Raw genomic sequence first — 13519 nt, 5'->3', positions numbered from 1 at the left:
CTTCCAATGCAGGCTGGGGTCAGGGGTTCAACCAGGAAAAACACCCACTTTCACTTCTAGTGTCTCTCAGATGCTGTGACATTACCCCCTCTGCCCAGAAGGAAACAGCACACTTAACAATGATCTAATTAGGTATCAATGAGCTTCGTAGTCCTGAATGTAATTGGCTTTTTATGGGTGGGTGAAACAAGGAGTAGGGGGAGGTGGGGGCAGTGGGTGAACAGCTGGTGGCACAAAATGAGACTGGATACAACCTTATAAATGTTTAGCATGTACCACAGAAAAAACCATGACATGTATTCACACTTGCCAACACCAGAGCCCTTAAAAAGTTTAATTGTGTCGATGTAGTCGACTCAACTGTTTTAAAGGGTGACAAAAAGTTGACCACATAAACATGAGCTGTACTGACTTTGACCAGTGAGATTATTGACTTAAATATGGCAATACAATATATATATCTGCACAAACTTTAGTTATATTTTCATGCTGCATTGAAGCTGACACTGCCACTTCTCCGTATACAGATTTACCAGTAAACTAGCTTCAGATTTGGCTAAAGCCAAATGAATTTCAAGAAATATATAGGCCTATATTTTTTTTTATTATGTCCTTATATAGTATGGTGGATATATTGAGTTGATGTGTTTACACACATTTTTCCAATCAAACAACTTTTTAGATAACTATCTCAACAGTTTTGTAAAATAAGTAAAAATTAATTATGTTACAAAAATTAGCTTCTCATTGACCATGTATCTCTAGTGTAAATGTTACTTGATTACTTAGAATGGTTTGCCTACAAAACTTTGCACCCAACTCTGCATTGTTTTAAATCCTTTTCAATTCAATAATTTAAAATCAGTGCCTCTGCAAAATGACAAAAATGTGGAAAAGGGAAAACCCTCTAAATAGATGAATCAAATCTATTTCTTTTACAGGATTCTTTAAATTTGCCTTTTGTAATGTACAAATATCAGATAGAGCTTGGTGCTGTTAAAATGCTACACAAGGTGAAATTTTGATTATTTTGGATGATGCCTGAGAACTTTGTCATTTCATATTGTAGGTATCAGTGGAACAGAATGCAGTTGAATATTTTTGCAGTAGTTCTGAATCTAAATGGATGTGACTGGTGCTGTGACAACATGTAAACCCTGGTACGTGGTACTGTCATTAGATTAATAACATCAAGTTGTATCAGTCAGATCAAGCTCTAGTTTTTGGATCAATGGATCTGACCTCCCTGCCTGCCCCTGAAACACAGAGCAGCATTCCTTTCCCATCCTAAAATAGGAAACAAGAACTTCTCAAAGTCAAATTAAAAGAGGCTCAGGCTGTCCTGTGAAGTATTGATGTCTAGACAGCTCCTCTGCCATGAAAGGCTCAGAGGCCTCGTCCCTCACACTCATCCTCTACTCTCTTTGTTTTGTTCCCGAGTCCCACCACCTTCCCTGCTGACACAGGACAATTACCAGCCAGCACTACTTCCTAAACGTGTCATCAGGGGCCAAACGATTCCCTGTTGGGCCCCAGCAGCCAGGGTCCAAGGGCGGGATCCCAATGATCAACCATGCAGAGCCACAACACAAGAGAATGGCTGGCTGCTCTCCAACGCCTGGCGGATGCAAGTGTCAATCATGGGAGAGAGGCGAGGAGGACGGTGGTAAAGAAAAAAGCTGATGAGAGTAGGCTGAATATTTTTAATGGACAACACACATAATGTTACTCTCTTAGTTCTTTCTCCCTGAGATTACCACTTGCTAATGACTATGTCACCACACCAGTGAGGAGGAGGTTCAAAAGTGTGTCTTGGTCTTTTTAAGCCAAAGGGGCCTCTGCCACAAAAGGCTATCCAGAATAGACCCCTCTTCTTCTCTGATTATTGGCACCCTTAATTGTTTGTACTGTCTAATAATGGCTCTCAAAACTGACCATACCATATCAGCAATAACCTTCTGTCTCTGTTGTATGGGGTATATGATGGAGGGGGGCCATATCCCACTGCTGGGGGACTGAAATAAATGTTTAACTAATCAACTAGGGTTTTAACTGCATGTGAATTCTCAAACCCTCCAGAAGTCATCAGAGAATCGCATTTCCATACTGTTTATTAGCAGCTTTGTTGGCTTGATAGCATTTCCATTCAAATTCGGAACCACAGTCAATGTGTGATATTGTTGTCTAATTAATTACATGTGGGGGTTTCAGAACAAATCTCTTGATACATCGGCCACGGTCTTCAAATGTGCTGCTTTATTATGAGAGGAAACATTAGCCTTAATTAAACAACATTCTTTTATTAGTGCAGCATGTAATGATGGCTTCCGTTCCTGTCAATGCTGAAGGCCTGATGCTGTTGGTTATGTCAGTCCATGGCCTTTACGGATTGAAAACTGGCTAATCCCATTTCAATTTGTGTAATTAGAGAGAATGCTCTAGTAATTAGTCAAGCACAAATTGCGCATTTACCCTATCTTATGAATATCCGAGAGACACCCTTAAATATTAGGGTATTGAAGAAATTTGCCTTAAAGCAAAAAAGTAGTAATAGTTTTATGAGAAACGTGCTCCTCTGCTCCCTTCACTGGTTACCAGTGGCCGCCCTCATCCGTTTCAAAACATTAGTACTTGCGTACCGTGCTGCGAACGGATCGGGTCCAGTCTACATCCAGGCCATGGTCAAACCTTACACCCCAGCCCGTTCACTCCGCTCTGCTTCTGCCAATCGGCTTGTTGCTCCCTCACTGCGAGCTAAACACTCAAATCACGACTGTTTGCTCATCAGGACAGCAGAAAGTCTATACATCTTCCGCCGCAAACTAAAAACACAACTCTTCCGACTATACCTTGAATAGAATTTTAAACTAACAATTTAGTAGCACTTAAATCACTTTGTAGATTTGCTTTTTTGAAGAAATTGTACTTTCTTGATTCTTATTGTTCTGGGTTTGTACCCTCATGGTTGAATGCACTTATTGTAAGTCGCTTTGGATAAAAGTGTCAGCTACATGAAATGTAATGTAATGTGCAAATTAGTTATCTTATTTATAGCACAGTGATTGAAGTCTATAGAGTGCCAGAGGAATGCAATTTAAATTAATTCATTATTTATTGTACAATAGTTGGCTTAAATACATATGTAAAGAACCAAATTACAAAAAGAATATTTTGAGATTTTTTATTGTAATATATTTAAAGCTATTTTTTAAAACAAAATTTACAACTGTGATATTAATCCATCTGTAAATAGCACAAACTAAATTATTTGCTAAAACAACATAAAACTGTCATTAAGTTCATGATTTAAAAACACATATGGCTAACTGACGGATGGATGTACTATGGCAGTGATTCTCAAACTGTGTGGCGCGCCCTAGCCAGGGGTCGCGACCCGCGGCTCTGCAGCGGCTCCCTGTACAGTGTTGTGCATGTCGCGCATATTTTTCGCGAACATTGAACTCACGTTCACATTAATTTGTTAAATCATCATCGTATCAGGCCAGCATGAAATACCAGGAGCGGGAAATGTGTGTGTGTGTGTGTGCCCCCAGACAGCGCACACACACACACACACAGGCCCTGGGGCTCCCCCCCCCCCCGCCCCCACTCATTCGCTCAGAGAGACACACAGTGAGATCAGAGCTCGTTCACGTGAAGCAGCCGGTCATTGACAAACAAGACACAGTGTTCAAAAACCAAGTTGAAAAGAAAATACGATGAAGCCTATCTTGCTCTTGGGTTCACAGTGAATGAAGGAGGACATGAGGAGAGACCAGTGTGTCTTTTAGGTCTGAAAACTCTGGCAGCTGACAGTATGAGACCCAACAAATTAAGAAGACACTTAGAAACATTACACCCCAGTCACATGCATGTGTTCTTTTTGGTTGAGCTTTATCATCGTTGTAACAAAGTGATTATAATTTAATTAATATTTTCTCTATTTTTGAAAAAGTACAGACTGATGGAGGAATGTAGTGATAACTGTCACCAAAAGTACTTCAATTAAGTTGAATTTAAGCAAAGTTATTGCACTATTCTTTGAAAAAAGTGGCAAATGTCACAAAAAGTTGTTTGAAAAAGGGTTTTTATTTGCACATCAGAAATTCCTGAAAGTAATGTGAATTTAATGTTCATGTGTATGTTATGTAAATACACAAGTTAAACTTGGCCCATTTTGTCATAATTTTGTTGGGGAAGGGGAGGAGCGGGTGGGGCATGAAAAATATTCTAGCTCCAAAGTGGGGCATGAAAGAAAAAGTTTGAGAACCATTGTACTACGGTCACATTTAGCACAAACATTCATTTATATTCGATTTTGGTAGCCAAAGGTCAAGGTAACAGTGACTTCACTCTGTTGTCAATGGGATGCAGAATTCACTTGGACTGATTAAGTGATTCGATTTTTATGATCAAAGGTCAAGGTCACGGTTGCCTCAAAAAATATGTTGTTGAATGCAATATCTCAAAACTGCCTTAAAGGGAATTTCTTCAACTTTTTATAATTTGTTATTTTTTATATTTGTTGGACTTAAAGATGACGTGATTACATTTCAGTGGTCAAAGGTAAAGGTTACAGTGACCTTATGTGAATCTGGAAAAAAATATGTAGACTGAAACTGCACTGATTGGCGGAGGCATACAACTGCAGTGCAGTTATTCTTATTGGGGCTCCTCTGCTGCCCACGACCAGTGTTTTTCTCAAGGATCTCAAGAGTCAACTGTGGAGATTACAGCCACTGCAACTGTCATTACTCATTATGCAGGACTCTTTATTTCTTTGGACTTTGCCTCTCTCATTTTGATTATGGACTCCTTGTGTATTGTATCTATCCCATAGACTGTATATATAGATGGACGTAGTGTCCGTGACGTCACCTGTTGGTTTCTGAAGAGCGAAAATGAGGCTCGCAGTGGGCGTTCACCCGGTGCCGACTCCTCCTAGTTCCTGGCTAACCAGGAGAGAAGACTGACAGCTGAGCCTCGCCCGCAGAGCTCAACGTTACCTGGTTAGCTCAGGCTAAGGAGCCATATTATATGGCCAGGTCTCGAAAGAGATGTAGAGATTATGGTAAAAGACCGCACAGCCTGCCTCGTCAGTGGGAAGACTGGCCCACCGCCACCGCCACCTCTGTAGCCTCTGCGGTGGCCACCCACACCTTGGGAACACATCCAGGTGGACATCTGCGGCGAGCTCCATGGTGTCCCACAGCATCAGCGCTTCCTCATTGTAGCCTACAACCTGCATTCCATGTGGCTTGAGGTGGTCGCCACGGGGTCCGTTACAACTGGGGTGGTCACAGACTTCCTCGCCTCTGTTTTTGCTCGGTGGGGCATCCCTGACACCATCAATACAGATAACGGCCCGCAGTTTGTCTCAGCCGAGTTTGCAGCATTTGTGATGGACCAGGGCATTAACCACATCCACAAAGCCTTCTACCATCAACGGGGGGTAGAAAGGTTCAACCAGACAGAAAAGAATGGGGTCAGAGTGCACCTGGTGGATGGTCTTCCCTTCTCAGCCGCCCTGCTCCATACCCTGCTGCACTACCGGGCAACACCACTCTCCACTACGGGCAGCTCCCCGGCCCTTTTGACAATGGCGCGCGAACTGCAGCGTCCCTTGGATCAGCTGCGGCCACCTGCAGCTACAGCACCAGCAGCAGCGCCCCAACAGAGCAGCAAGGTCACGGAACGTCAGCGTCACATGAAACACCAGTTTGACAAGAGCAGGAGGGTGACACCACCTCCCTTCGCAGTGCTGGACTGGGTCCAGGTTCGCAGACCCAGTCGGAACCACAAGCTGCTCTCCTTTTGGTCCACGCCAATACAGATCACCCATCAGCTGGGGCCAGCCACCTTCCGCCCGGCCGATGGATCACAGTGGCACGCAAGCCGGCTTCGAAAGGTGACACTGACCCCCATCACAGTCCCAGGGACTGACAAGGACTTGGGCTCTACAGCCGGGTGTCCACCTGTGCCAGCGGAACCCATGGCCAAACTGGAAGCCCCTCAGGACCGGGTCAGGCCAAGTTACCTCATATATATATAATAAATGATTTTCTTTAACAATCAATCAATCAATCAATCAAATTTTATTTGTATAGCCCATATTCACAAATCACAATTTGTCTCATAGGGCTTTAACATGGTGTGACATCCTCTGCCCTTAACCCTCAACAAGAGTAAGGAAAAACTACTAAAAACCCTTTTAACAGGGTAAAAAGAAGGTAGAAACCTCAGAGAGAGCCACATGTGAGGGATCCCTCTCCCAGGACGGACACAAGTGCAATAGATGTCAAGTGTAAAGGAGAACATCAAGATAAAGGTTTTAGCAGCATTGATTAGGGTAAACATTTTGAAGTATAACTGAAGGTCAGTGAATTGGTGGATTAATGTCATTAATGGTCGAGTATCTGAGGAGAAATACTATGTATCGAGCAGTCCTGCTGCAATCATAGTCCATGGTCAGCAGCCAGCAAGATCATGATCCACCATCAAGATCGGATGCCACTATAGTCCACAGTCATTGTCCACTGCCGCCATCAGGATCCATCATCAGCTGCCACCTCAGTCGTGGTCCACCACCATTATCAGATGCCAACACGATAAAGGATCCGCCATTATTATCACGATCAGCCAGCAAGATGCAGAATCCACCATACTGGATCCACCATTACGATCTCTGATACGCGATCCACAGATCCTAATCCATGATGTGGCCGCAGCCGCGGCCCTGGATCTGCGAGTGATACACACATGTCCTTATTAATGTTGCATAAGTGTGAATTTTGCCAACCTCTACACTGTCAAGAACTCCATATCCTTCAACCTGGCTGACTACCTATATGGTAATTTTGGTTATAGTTAGTAATTTAATTATTAATCAGAGTTCCAAATTTGTAGTTAGTACTTTCATGAGACTTAATCGATAAATTGGCTATCTATTCCCTTCCTTTGAAGGGTGGTGCCCTGAGGTAACTTTAATCAATTAAAGTTATTATTTAATATTCATATTTTTACTATTAATATTCAATGTTTTCTCTGATAACCAAATTTATTGAATGCCCAAAGGCACACCATTTAATGGTGTCACGCATAAGGTATCATATGCACAACAGTTTATTGGTTTGGTTGGATCAGATCAAGCAAACAGATATCATTTCTGTTCACGAAGACCAAGTTATGTTGTTTTTACCCTGAATACACAATGTAATGTGAAAGTAAATGAGGAGCTATTTAGAAGCAATTTATTAGAGGTTAACTTTTATGTGGGGTTGTTGTTTGTGGATTTTAGCAGCCAGCTGTTGTCTCCTCTTCATGTTAATGTATATATACTTGTTAACATGATAATATATATTACAGCAGGTTTAAGTTTGTATTTGTTAAAGTGCTGGTAAATGGATAGTTTCGCAATTATTAGAGATGCTAGACTGTCTATACAGACATTATGTAGCTGTGTTGCAGTGGCACAACTGTGTACAGAAAAGGTTCACAGTAAAAAAATATTGTCAGGTGTGGAAATATTGTAAACCCACATTTAGACTCATTCAGATTTGATGAGACGCCAAACTAAATACACTGCAGCATGACAAATCTTAAAATTAGCCTGCGCGCCTTTCCCTTTGTTTTGACTCTAATTAACAGTCATGTGATTTTTTTATCTAAACTTCCACATCTACAATGAATACATTCATTTCACATTCAATTGAGTGGGTGGTAATTCCATGGAGAGAAATAGGGCCTTGGATTTCAGGAGGCTATCAGACTCCCCTGCTGTGTTTCTCATCCAAACTCATTTGGATGTGTGACTGGGAACGAATCAAGGAGAATTATTTCTACTCAGTTGAATAACTATCTTGCATTCACATGGAGACCCACATACATGCACATGGCCAGAAACATGACTGCACTGTGTCACATCTGGGTTCCACATTACAGTCTGGGTTTGGCAATAATTTTGAGGTAGAATTCTGTAAAGGGTTACTTTCCAGTCCCATGGGGAAAGAGAGGATTATAAAGAGAACGTCAACAGGACACGAGGTGAGTAAATCCTCCAATTCATGCCAGTAGTCCAGCTAGTCCTTAAAGAAACCTGAGAAAGAATCCTGAAATAGTTGTTGTTTATCCAACCAATACAATCATATATCCATCACAAAAAAAAAAAATCCAGCGGTATCCAGATTATGTAACAATTGTATTCTTATCAGTACAAAGCAAATAACTCCCAGGAAGGAAGGTGAAAATGGTGATAATACTGTTCAATTAATACCACACATTTCCTTTCTTTCTATATAGTATTCATGAAAATATATGATAACCTTTGACCAATACTTGTGAAATTTATTGATACAAAGTCTTTATATGAAGATACATTTTTCCACACCTTACAGGTCCTTAACAATCCCTATCCACTCTCCTTTTGTTGGTGGATCTTTATTTAGCTATTTATTAGTTGTTGCTTTTTTGCTATCCATCAGTATTATTTTGAGAAGATATTTGTCTTGAATATTGAGTTCAATTCAAATATTATCCAAGTATATAGTGCCAAAATCATAATCCATCTCAGGGCCAAATCTTAATTCGGCATTCATTTAATGTCTGTTACTATCTGTAGCCAGTATGTCGGAATTTACCATTCTGCAACTATTTATTCCTTGGAGTTGTGAAAAATCCAGTATTATTCTTTCAAGAATACTCTCCCCAATAGCCTGAATTGGATGTGGTAGCATGTATTTTACATATTGTGGAGAACTCATGTGGGAATAAAAAGCACGTCCTTTAGATATGCAATTTGCGTCCCATTCATCACTTGACAGCAAGCTAAATGCTTTATTAAACATTCATGTAAAGACTTGACTGGACCCAATCACAGACATCACACCTCATTGTCACGCAGGTTGCACAATTGAACTTAAATGAACCTAAAACTAACTAACTAACTAACTAACAAATACACAGACATAAAAACCACATGAACTAAATCAGAACATGAACTAAATAGCAGCCAGAACCGCTTTATTTCACCAAAACACTTTACAGGTCAGGAGCCTTTGCAATATGCTGTCCAATCTGAGCGATCAGCTCACTGATCGCTATAATGTGTTTATCCACTCATTAATAAGAGTAATATTTGCTGCCTTCTCCCATTTGGCTTTAACATATAGAGTAGAGTGGATCTTGGAAGATTGTATACATAAGTATCTTCTCTATACCTTTTTTTTTCAGATGTTGCAGAATATTTTTAGGAGATTAATTTCAGTGTCTTTGCTCACCTTGGTGTTTCGTCAAAGTGGTGCCTAAACCGTAGGTATCTGTAGAAATCAGATTTACATGCCTGTATTGGATGAGATTCAGCAATATGATGTAATTTGATTCCAGGTCCATTGTTTAAACAACTAATCCAGCTGTGCCGGTTTAAAATATTTATCATACACCACCCATCTTAAAAATCTTGCTAGTCTCTCAAATTTTAAACTTTTACATTCTATAAGATTATAATTCATATTATAAATGTTAGATAGATTATTAGGTATAAAAACACCTAGTTATTTGATAGCATTGGTTTTCCAATCAAAATTGGATTTTTTGTGCATATCTAGTTTGATTCAGTTTATAATTAGTAGTTTGTGAATAAGAGTAGACTTACGACGGGAGTCTCCGGTTAACATTCAGTTATATTTTACTCTGAGACAGAGTCAGGCGTTGTTTCCAATGTTACAGTGGGATTTGTGAAGCATTCTCTGTGCTCTTATCTCCGACTCATCTCTGTTATGGGAGTAGCTTTGATGCTCCATTCTTCCATGTCCGCCACTCTTTGTTCAACTTCCTCCAACCTGACCACTGTGTCTATTCAAATCAATGGCAATTTCATTTAGCTTGACATTGATGTCTTCTCTGAAATTCGCCAGGTTTTTTCATGTCCCTGGAAACGGTGTTGTGAAAATTGTTACGCTCCATTTTCACATCTGAATGGATAGCCTTTATCTCAGTATGTATGGCGCTTATACTAGCTTGCAGGCAATCTGTGGCCTTGTGTTCAGCAGCGTTGTACTCATTGTATCTTTCCAGAGACTGTCTTTCACCTTTCTCTGATCTTTGGGGCACTTTGCATTTAGCCTTTCGCTGTTTCTCCCTTCCATGTTTGTGGTTCACTTCAGAACGTCCAAAATCATGTAAAGTTAGGGGAATAAAGATACCCGATCTGGGAGCTCGCCTACTTCACTGTCACTCACCCCGACGCCATACCAGAAGTCCTTTTCCAGTCTTGTTTTATTTTAAAATCTTTATTGGCTCATCAGCTTGTGGACAGTTCCAACATTTTTTCAGATAATGTAACAGAAACCTGGGGAATTCACTAGCCTTAATCTTGGCCATGGCTATCAAAAATAATTTGCTCTTGTGGGATGGTTAGATGTAATATCAACATTTTGTCCACTGCTTCATCAGGGAGACCCTCCAATGAACACTTATCTTCTGGAAAAGGGCTGCAGGACATCTAGACCAAATTCATATATAAAGTCCCTACTGACATTTATAACTAAAGATTTAATAGATTATTATTTCTAATTTACAACATTTTTATGATACATAAATGCATCCAAAACCTTCAAAAAAGAAGTGATGCTGAAACATGTAATTATCCCCTGGCCTATTTATGGGATGAAAATAAACATGCTACAAACTGTTTATTCTAATCAATGCTGCAAATACCCTTATCTTGATGATGTTCTCCTTTACACTTGGCATCTATTGCACTTCTGTCTGTCCTGGGAGAGGGATCCCTCACATGTGGCTCTCTCTGAGGTTTCTACGTTCTTTTTTTCTGTTAAAAGGTTGTTTTAGTTTTTCCTTACTCTTGTTGAGGGTTAAGGGCAGAGGATGTCACACCTTGTTAAAGCCCTATGAGACAAATTGTGATTTGTGAATATGGGCTATACGAATAAAATTTGATTGATTGATTGAAACAATAAAATCAGGAAAACTTGCAAGCTCCAACTCCAAATTAGACAAAATAATGATTAGAACAAATGCAAAGCATTTTACTGCCACGGGTTTAAAGGTTCCGTGTGTAGAATTAAGTGACATCTAGTGGGGAAGTTGCATGTTGCAGCTGAATACCCCTCACCTTACCCTCCCCTTCCAAACATGAAATAGAACCTGTATTAGCCTTCAGTTGTCATAAAAACTAAAAAGTTGTTTAGTTGGTCCAGTCTGAACTACTGTAAAAAACATGGCAGCCTCCATAGAGAGGACCCCCTCCAGATGTAAATATAAAGTATCTAAATATAAAAGGCCCATTCTAGGGTAAAGAAAACAACAATTCATACAATTTAGATGAAACACACTAGTGAAAACATCACTACGATTATTTAATATATTATTTCTGCCAATAGATCCTTTTCACCTAAATCTTACACACTAAACCTTTAAAAAACTTAAAATACTCATAATAAATAGTATTTAAGAACTGAAATTAGGTCGCAGAGAAACAGACCAGGGGTCTAACTTATAAGGCACAAAGATGACAAATCTATAAAAAGAAAAATAGATGGGAGAATGTGTGCACTTGTGCGCAAACTCTGAGACAGGCAAACAAACATTTGGTGATGGGAAAGTGGCAGCAGCTCACTACTGATTTTTGTCTTTATCTCCAATACTGAGCAATAAAAGGGAGCGGTAATCCCTAACCAGATGCTGGAGAATGTCAAGCACGCAGAGAAATCTTACCCTCACCGTGAAGTCTGCAAAAACTGGAGAAACTAAGTAACCCAATCAAGCTAAAATGGCGGAAAAGTCGCCGCCACTGAGCCAAGTTGGGGCCGACAGTTTGGTTAAGAGAATAACTGCAGAGGTGCTTAAAGGCGTCTTGAGAAACTAGAGGCTTGCTCATCCAAAACCGCTTCATTGGATACGCACATTAAAGAAGCAGAGATGCGTCTCGGCCACATTGCTAAACTTGCTGAAGTCTAGGGCAAGCTCGAAGCAGTTAATAACCTGGAGATTAGGGGAAGGCGATGTAGTATTGGGATCATCGGGTAACCTGAAGGCAGCAAGGGCAGTAACCCTTTATCTTTTTTCAAAACCTGGCTACCTGAGCTAGTGCAGGTAGCTTTAAAGGAGGGACTCAAGCTATACAGCTGCCACTGGGCAGCGACCCCACGCCGTCATTATGAAGCTACACAACTTCCAGGATAAAGTCCAGATCATGCAGGCAGCAAGGAAAGCGCAGGGCCTTGCATACAAAGGGGCCCAGATCATGATATTTTAGTATTTCTCAGCAGCTGTTGCCAAGAAGCGACAAGAATTCAACCTGACTGAACTGCAGAGGGGAGAGGGGAATCATTTATGCAATGATGTATCTGGCCATCTTCAGAGTTAGACATAATGGGCAGGAGAGATTCTTCAAACAACCTAAGGATGTGGTTACTTTCCTAGAAAAAGTCTACCAGCCTGAAGCGTTGCCCTCCCCAGACTGAGGAATCCTCACAACACCTCATCTCTACATACAAATTGATACAAATGTGATCATCTGCCGATCCTACCAGTTAAGGTTTGGTGAATGCAAGAGTCCGTGAGCATTTAGAATTATACTTTGACTTTGTTTTTTGATAGTCCCGACTCCCTATCCTCCTCATCCTTCTTATACTTTCTGGGGAGAGACAGATGTTATGCTCTGGGACTCATAGTTTGAGCTGTTTGCGGGTATCAGACAGGTCTGGGTTCTTCTGCCAACCCCAACAATGTCCTCTTACTGTTGACATAATGGTTGGGTTATTAAAAAATGTTTGTATTTGTACATATAGAGCTGCGGACCGGCAGTTGAGGTGTGTTACCCACTAATTTTACGGTGTTCAAAATGGTCCAGCTCCTTCCCCAATCTAAGCAGGGAAGTCAGCGTATGCCCCTGTTGGGTGCTAAAGGCCAAAGTCCGACCCATATAGCTACATGTTGTTTTTGACTATTGTTTCTTGTAAATAGTTATGTTGTTAAAGTTGGCAAGCAGTATCTCTTAATGTCTTTTTTATATGTTTTTGTTTTGTTTGTTGTTTTTGGGAGCTCTGGATGTCCTCTACTTTTAAACGTAGTCTTGACATTTTTCTCAGTACACAATGGCTAGTTGTAAACCTACACTAAAAATCTGCAGCTGCACAACAAAAACTGTACGTTTTTTACAAAGGAGCACGTTCACATAGCCCTACTTCAAGAAACTCACCTGTCTGTTAATGAACATCTTAAGCTACCGTGGGAGTGGGTAGGACTGGTTTTTAGTTTATCATTTACCAGCAAAAGTAGAGGGGTTGCCATTTTAATTATTAAGCAACTTGTAATGGAAATTTAAACTGTCTGTGAAACCATGTATGTAATGTCTTTCTACTCCATTAACTCTCTCTTAGAAGGCCCGAGCGGTCGAGCCGCCGAGAGAGGAAAAACACACGATACAGGTTCAGTTCAGGCTTGAAGCTATTTTAGTCACCCTGGTGCACAGGTGATACAGCATCCACGTATCCACCCACAT

At 40.7% G+C, this 13519-nt stretch overlaps 1 long non-coding RNA gene across 1 annotated transcript in view; it reads right to left on the bottom strand.

Moving 5' to 3' along the window:
* The window catches only part of LOC117754527, a 46032-nt gene extending 34801 nt beyond the window's left edge, over positions 1-11231 (bottom strand). Inside the window, exons 1-2 of the long non-coding RNA XR_004612451.1 lie at positions 11221-11231; positions 6159-6161 (exon numbers count right to left, since the gene is read on the bottom strand). This is a non-coding gene — a long non-coding RNA (uncharacterized LOC117754527). The remainder of the gene's footprint in view (positions 1-6158; positions 6162-11220) is intronic.
* Positions 11232-13519: the final 2288 nt, after the last annotated feature.

The sequence above is a fragment of the Hippoglossus hippoglossus genome, chromosome 21 (assembly GCF_009819705.1).
Source record: "Hippoglossus hippoglossus isolate fHipHip1 chromosome 21, fHipHip1.pri, whole genome shotgun sequence".
NCBI classification, from domain to species: Eukaryota; Metazoa; Chordata; class Actinopteri; order Pleuronectiformes; family Pleuronectidae; genus Hippoglossus; species Hippoglossus hippoglossus.
This window is presented reverse-complemented; position numbering and strand designations above follow the sequence as displayed.